We start from the raw sequence: 8,408 nt of genomic DNA on the forward strand, positions 1-8,408 counted from the left end.
ACAAGACAGTTTTACTTGCAAAATAATTTCAAAAGGGAGAAAGGCTGAGAAGTCTTGTAAAAATCCAAGAACTTTACATCAAAATATATTCAAGGTAAGAAACTTAGAAACTTCTGTCCCCAAAGGAAATAATCTAACTTCTTGTGGTTCTGTTGCATCAACTAACCTAGATTCTAAGGAGTAAAACATGGTGTTTAACAGGTAAACTCAAAGCAATAGCGTATGTGTGAATTTCCAAAGTAAGCTGATACAAAATTCATCATGGAGTTTATTTCAATGTGTTTCTGCTATTAGTAATTTTTTACCATATTTTAATTGATGAACACAATATGAATTTAGGCTATGGTCGTATTTTTATTCTGGCTACCTCGATATACTTTGCAATTGCAAAATTACTCAACCACTAAATTACTGTCATAACTTTAGGAAACAATAACTTGCTATATTCCAACCCCCTGGAGGAGATAGATCTCTGCTCCCAAAGTAATCCTGTTTCTGCTTTGCCCTTTGGAGATCCCAAGACTAGAATCCCTGAGTGAAATGATTTAATCAATTTCTGACTTCATAAGCCTGAGCAGCTGTCAGCCATTTGTCACTGGCTGGAAACAAGGAAGGCCAAGGAAGTAAGCATTTCCTCCACCAACTTTCTACCTTCTGTAATGTTAATACTACTTTATTTTTTCCTTTCTGACATCCATGAGAAGATATATTAGACATTTTAGGAATATAAAAACATTTAGCTGGGTGCATAGGAGTTTCTCCTCTTAGATCAAAGATTCTCAAACTATAAATCTGAAACTTAAAAAGAAAGGCAACTCTGACTTCAAACATTGTCTCACCATCACCTTTAAATTACTGTCCTCTTCTCAATATGTCAACATATATCAAGCAAGCCATACTAATAAATTTAAGTTCCAATCCATTTTGCTCTTATTGCTGAGTAAATCTGCATAAGTTATAGATTTTAGTGATTCCAGGTAAGAATACCCAAAAGTAGATGTTTCAAATTGGGAGTTCAGTGTTCGAAACAGTAAAGAATCTCATCTCCAATTTCAGAGTGCAATGATATCAATAGAAATCTTGAGAAGAGGAAGTCCTGAAATTAAGTAGAGTAAAGGAAGTATCAATCTTGTAAGGATCATCAATGAAGGCTTCCTGGAGTATGGTCTATCTTACACAAAAAGAGAAAATAGAGGATAAAAACAGGAGCGATAAGGACTGAGAGGTAGGAAAGTGTGACTTGACCATTATAGTGAAGGTCAGAGAGCAGTAGCTTGGGTGAACCATAAACTTCACTCATTCATATATGCTCCATGTGCCATGCAACAAAGATGAGGTTAATAGTGCCAATTCTAGCTTCGCACCATAGGACAGAACTGATTTACATCACACCTGATGTTTACATGAAGATCCTCTCTCCTCTCCTGCTCCAGCACTGAGTCTCACCTTTACTTCCCTTCAAAGTGAAGAGACCACCATCCCCAGAACTACAGAAGCCCTTTCTGCCACCAGAATTGTCCAGGGCATTAGTTTGAGACAAGAAACTGTACAAAAAGATAAAACTGAGATGCAAAATAAAGAATGGCACAAAAAATAAAAAAGGCTAGGTGTTAGAATCATTCAAATTAGAGAGGAAAGAACTTCGTTTCAGTAACTGAATTTCCACTCGGTGCAGGGCTCCAACTTCGCCTTTACCCCTAATCTTTCCAGCCTCATCACAACTCAGACATTTGGTTCACCACTCTACATTTCTCCTTTAATTTTGCACACAACTATTTGTCACTGGAATTTATTTTTTTCCCTGAATTCTTAATGTATCCTCATTCCTAATCACCATTGTAGTCTACTCTCCTGATTTTCAATTCAAATTTATTTTTCAGAAATATCCACTTGCTCTCTCCTAGCATTTCATTCACTTGATTCTGTACTGAACCCTATGCTGATAATCAGCATACTTCATCTTTTTACCAGACTTACAAGCAGGAATAATATTATATAGTATTTAACAAACTGTATGGCACAAGGGTTGGCCAATTACAACAGGCACTGACTGCAAATGGCCCGTACAGCTATGCAAGACATTATGTCACTGACCTTAGGAACTAGTCATCTCCCCGTCATTCCCCTCCAGCCACACTGGCCTCCTTACAGCTCCTCAAAGCTTCCAGGAAAACTCTTATTTCAAGGACATTTCTATTTGTTGTTCTTTTTTCCTCAAAGACCTTTTGCCAGATATTTATGTTTTGTACTCATACCTTTCTGCATACTATCTATTCTATATATTTTATTCATTGTTTTTTGTTTACACCCACTAGAATCTAAGCTTCTTTAGTATAAGAATCTTTGTTTATGCTGTTTCCTACTTTATTCCCAGCATCTAGAAGCGTGATTGGCACAGAATAAGGGCTCAATGATTATTTTAGTATAAATTACTTGACTAATTTAATCTACATAACAATGCCCCCTAACAATATTATCTTCATTTCATAAACCAGAAAGTCACAAATCAGAAAAACTATATTACTTGCCCAAGAATATACAGAGAGTAAGTGGAAGAGCCCAGATTAATCTACATCTGTTTGATTACAAAAGTCATGCTCTTTCTGTCATACTTTGCTGCCTTTAAGGAGAAGGAGGTTCCTGGTTTGTGTGTGGTCCAACACTGATGCAGTCATGTGGATTTTATGCTCTCTCAAGTTCCCTTCTGGCCAAAAAAACATATTCTCCACAGTGGATCTAAATTTCTGTTGACATGACTCATATTCTTATGTTTGGGTCTTGATTCTACAGGATACATACAAGATCCCTAAGGAATCATTAAAAGTAAATAACAATGTGAAAGAAGAGGGTCTGAGCTCAGGGATGGTGACTCACAGTTACTGATTAATAATTGAAGGTGAAAGAGAGAGCAAACAATTAATCGTCTTAGGTTTCTAGTTTCTATCTAGAAAAATTAGATAGGTGGTAAATGAAAATAAGTAAGTAAAATAAATTTACCAAAGACTGAGAGGTATGCATGGGAGAAGTTTTGCTGCATTGTGTTTGAGACGCCTTTAGGACTTTTGGAAAGAGATACCCAAGTATCCCGGTACTTACTGGCCCAACTCATTATGCCCTCTCCCATGTCTTATTTTCATTACCTCTCTTGTTTCCCTGGTTCCCTGTTTTCCTGTTTTCCTAAGTCACTGTTATCAGCCTTGATTTAGCTTCACAATAACTCTGGCTGTTCTGGAGGCAATTAGAATTCCAGGGCACCATATCCTAAGAGACACGGCAAAAGGAGTTTAGCTTAGGATATGCCATAACTGAGACAATTCAATATGTCGGGAGGAGATAGTAATTGACAGCAAAATTCCAGGCAGAATGTAGAACTCAGAGCCAATTGAACATCTGAGCTATACTTCAAGCCATCTGACCTGTCATAGAAGAATATCTTACTTATCAGCAGGTGTATGAGAATCCAGACTATTAAGTGATGGGATCAGAATCAAAGACTTTGTCAAGCAAATAAAGGATTAGGGAATGCCATTCTCCGGAAGATGGAATGCATAGCATAGGAACAGGTACTCAGTTGTACAAACCAAGTCAATTCAGCAGAAACAAAGGTTAATAAGGGAAGAAAAAATGTCAGCACTGTTAGTATGCATGCTGCCAAATCTATAGCAGCAAGACAAATTCTAGACACCTCTGACTCGTGAACTAGCTCATGGTCACTCCATGCTGTGGGGTTCAATATTAAACAAAACGATGATGGCCAAGGGGACCTGAGTTCACAGGTTGACCTCAGTCTTTGGCTTTGGCAGTTCAGCTGAATAACAGCATCTCCAACCTTCAGATTTGGCTGGTTTGGCTTTTATTGCTCACACACACGTGTGCACCCATCCACCCACCCACCCACCCACACACACACACACACACACAGACACACAATTCTATTTTTGCAAGCTTGGAAGAAAGATTATTTTATCTATTTTTAAAAATTCAACAAATATTTAAGAAGTATCTTATGTGTAAGTGACACTCTTCTGGGTACTGTGGATAAACAAACAAAGAGACAAAAAGGACCCTCTGCTCTCACAGAACATTTCTGCTAGTAGAAGAAACAAAATCAGCAAATAAATGCGTATACAGAAATATATTTAATAGAGATGAGGGCTATAGAGGAAAATAAAGCAGAAAAGGGCAGAGAAGTGCCAGGATTTGGGGAGGAGGCAGGGGGAGTATCTCATTGAAACAGAGTGGTCAGAAAAGGCAGAGACCAGAAAAGGCAAAGGTAAAATTTAAGCAGAGGACTGAGGAGGTGAGGAAGCAAGCCAGGCCGCTATCAAAGCAAATGAGTTTCTAGGAAGTGAGAACAGGAAGTGCAAGGGTCCCAAGACAAGACTGTCTGGAACATGCAAGGAAATCAGAGAAGTCAGTGTGCTTAGGGAGGAGGGGCAAGAGGGAACAGTAGAAAGAGATAAAGTCAGACAGGATAAATTTGACCTGATCATGAAAAGCCAGTTAAGCAACTTGATTGAAATAAGGTTTGAGCAGAGAAGTGCAAAATATGACTAACATTTTTAATACATCCCTCTATCTGTCTAAATAGTGAGAAGGTGGAAACATTAAGGCCATCAGGAGGCTCCTGAAATAATGTAGGTGAGAGATGAAGGTGCCTGGTTAGGAGAGTAGGGGTGGAAATGTAAGGAGTGGTAGAATTCAAAATATATCCATTTGAGTTATAACAAATGGGATTTACTGATAGACTAAATGTGGAGTACCAGAGAGGAGTTGATAAAAACAGTTTTGGACTGAGCACCTGGAAAAATCAAGTTGCTATTGATATTGAGAAGCAGAAGAATGCCAGAGGAGCAGATTTGGAGTGGGTTAGTAGAAGGTTAGGAATTTGGATTTGGACATGTAAGGTTGGAGATTCCTATTGGAGTTTCAAGTGCATACTTCAGGTACTAAAGGGAGAGTTAAGGAGAAAGCGGTAGTCTAAAGACATGAATTTGGGAGTCATTGTCACACACGTAGTAGTCGTTGAAGCCATAAGGATGAAGGACTTCACCAAAGGAGGGAATGCGGGGAGAAACAAGAAGTCCAGGCTAAGTCCCTCCAGTGTCTCCTGTGTGGGGGTGAGGGCTGACCAGCCACAGAGCCTGGAAGAGGGTGGCTGGAGAGGTAGGCAGAAAACCAGGAAAACTAGTGCTCTACATCCTAAGATAATTCTTGAGGATATAAAATGGATCAACTGTGTCACATGTTTCTGATATTCTAGGTAAAAAGAGGACTGCAGAAATGACATAGAATTAGCCATGTGGTGACATCGACAATAGTAGTTTTGACCAAGAGTGGTGGGAAAGAAAGTTTAACTCAAGCGGGTGGACAGAAAAGGGAGAATGCAAGTTAAACCAACCTTTTCATTGTGAAGAGGCCAGAGAAATGTGAGTAAAGCTGGAGGGAGGTGCGGGGTTAAGAGAGGTTCTTTTCATTTGCTCTTGCTTTCCTAACATGGGAGAAATTAAAGACTGTGTCAGGCTGCTGAGAATCATCCAGCAGGGAAGGTAAATTTATGACGTCAAAGAACAAAAGGAAAATTGCTTAAGCAAATGAAACCTTAAGACGCTTCCTTTTTGAGACATACTTTATGACAAAAGGGGAACCCACCCAGCATTCTCCCCATGTGGCACTGGCTATGAAGGAACGATGCTTTCCTTCCTCACCCAGGACCTCTGAATCCCTCAAGGACTTCAAACTGTGTTAACCCGCTGCCTAAGGCTGACAGCTATATTGCCAGACAGACATAGACTCAAATCCTGGCTCTGCCATTTACTAGCTATGTGACATCTGGTAAATTACAACCTTCCAAAGTGCCAATATCCTCAGCTGTAGAATGGGGAAAATGTTATTGTCTACGTGAAAAGACTACTGTTAGAGTAAGATGATTCCATTCTAAGTCAAGAACTGAGAGCCTTGCAAAGAGTAACCATTTAGTTAAAGTTAGCTATCAGTATAAAAAGTGATAGGAGTAGATACGCAATAGTGATATTTTGTGACACACACACACACATACACATACACACACACACACAACTGTTTTACCTGAGATTGGAGGTGGTGACCTGGATTTGAGCCTGAGGCAAGAAGATGGCTGCATATCATTTTTAAAGTGGTCAAAAGATAGATGAAGAGGAATGTGGGGAAGGGGGCAGTGCAAGGTTGGAATGGAGAGGCTAGAATGAGAGCCCTGGGGCAACAGATGATAAAGAAACAGCACAATTTTGAAATCACACTACGGCGTCTCACTGGGGCTAGACTGGAGACTTCATGTGTGGGCTGGGGTCAGGAATTGAGGCCCTGCACTGAGTGAGAAGAGGCATTCTCTACAGGGAGATTTCCAAGTGCTATGTCGGGGCTTAAGTCAAGTAAACTGGGTCACTGTCCTGGAAGATACCTTGGGGACCCCACCAGGGGAACTGTGTCATAAAGCTTGGTAGGGAAACCCCAAGGGAAGCTGAATGTTAAGAGGAACAACACGGGTTCATAGGCGCCATGGCACACAGCCATAGTAACAGTAAAAGAGAAGGGAACCCATCCTTTCAGAGCTGACGTTCAATTGCTCGGGCTCAAGTCTTTGGACAGGTGAACAGCATGGTTGGGTCTTCCCTCAGTCTTCTTTTCTATGGAGAAACCACCCAATCTCTGCTCTTTAACTCAGCTCTTCCTCCAAGGTGCTCAGATCCTGCCAACTGAGTCGGTCAACAAACATGTACCTGCTGCTTTCTCTTCAGAGAGTTTAAACCCCAGGGAAGCCCGGGAGAGCATATCCAAATAACCCGGGTGACTTTTAAAGCTGCGAAGACTGTAGCACATCCAATAAGCTTCACGTACACTTCTGATACATACTTCTCTTCACCCCCAGGCCCAGCCTAGAATCTCAGTCCAAAGGCTGAGATGATTTTATTTCCCTCTCACAGTCCAGAAGAAAATTCTTGGAGCAACTTGTAGCTGATTCATGTCAATCAGTTATACTGATTCATAGAAGAAAGTGACCAGAAAGCTGGAAAAAATGACGGTGAATGAGTATTGACACACACTGTAACTAAGGGACTTTGGCGAAAACATTTTCCTGATATTTACAGACGCACTGATTTCAGAGGGCATGTAAAAGCATATACAGTCGTCTTTCCTAGCCAATTCTCCTAACCCCAAATTCAGAGCCTGGGGGTTCACTTTACTTCAACATCTCATCTCTTATTCATTGAACCAACAATTATGTACTGAACACTTAAGTTGATGTATTGGACTGTGGGAATATAAGCCTGTGTGTTTCACTCGTTCATTCACTCATTCAACAAATATTTTTTGAACACATATATCTTTTGAACAGTTAATGAGACAAGATTCCAGATGTTGAGTGGCTCTGCCAAGTCATGAAAATAGATGTGTAATTTAATAATTACTATACCACATGATGACAAGTGTCATAATTAAAGCATGCTCAGGGTGCTACAGGCGCAGAGGAAGAGCACCCAACCATGCTCAGGTAATCAGCCAAGAGCTACAGGACCTCCTTCATCTCTTGCTGCAAGGCTCATCCCCATATTTCTCCCATATGTCAGCTCAAATAGCACCTTATCAGTAAGGCCTCTTTTACCAGCATGTTCTCTCTTCTCCTTCCCTGCATTATTTTTCTCCACACATGGCACTGACCACCATCTGACATACTATACATTTTACCTGTTTGTTTATTCTCTGACTCCTGCTTCTAAAATGTAAGCCTGATAAGGACAGAAATTTCTATCTATCTGCTCACTGTATCCACTTTACTTGACATGGTGCCAGGCATAAAGAAGGTATTCAAAAAATATTTGATGAATGAATGAATGAATGAAATACACAAGGCTAAAGAGTACCTGAAAGACACCAACAACATTTAAGAATTACTGTCACATTTTTGGAAGATGGAAAGTGGATGGATATGGAGTAGCTAATTTTGTAAATGAAAGAAAGTGCCCTCTTGAGGGATACACCAACAAAACCAATTATGTTCATATCACACAACCCCAGAGAGGCTTAGTGATTTGAGGATTCAGGTTCCATGAAAGGTGGGTTAAGTGAGGAAAGTTTTATTTTCTCAAGAAATTTAATCAGAGACATAACCGACTGGGGAACACAAGGCACAGGAGAGTGGAACAGAGGCAACACGATGGAAAAGGCTTAAGGAAAAGTCTATACAGGGTCGACCCCGTGGCTCACTCGGGAGAGTGCGGCGCTGGGAGCTCAGTGGCACTCCCGCCACGGGTTCGGATCCTATATAGGGATGGCCAGTGCACTCACTGGATGAGCGTGGTGCGGATGACACCAAGCCAAGTGTTGCGATCTCCTTACCAGTCACAAAAAAGTCTATACAGAGAAAAGTG

Source organism: Cynocephalus volans, chromosome 8, assembly GCF_027409185.1.
Source record: "Cynocephalus volans isolate mCynVol1 chromosome 8, mCynVol1.pri, whole genome shotgun sequence".
NCBI lineage: Eukaryota > Metazoa > Chordata > Mammalia > Dermoptera > Cynocephalidae > Cynocephalus > Cynocephalus volans.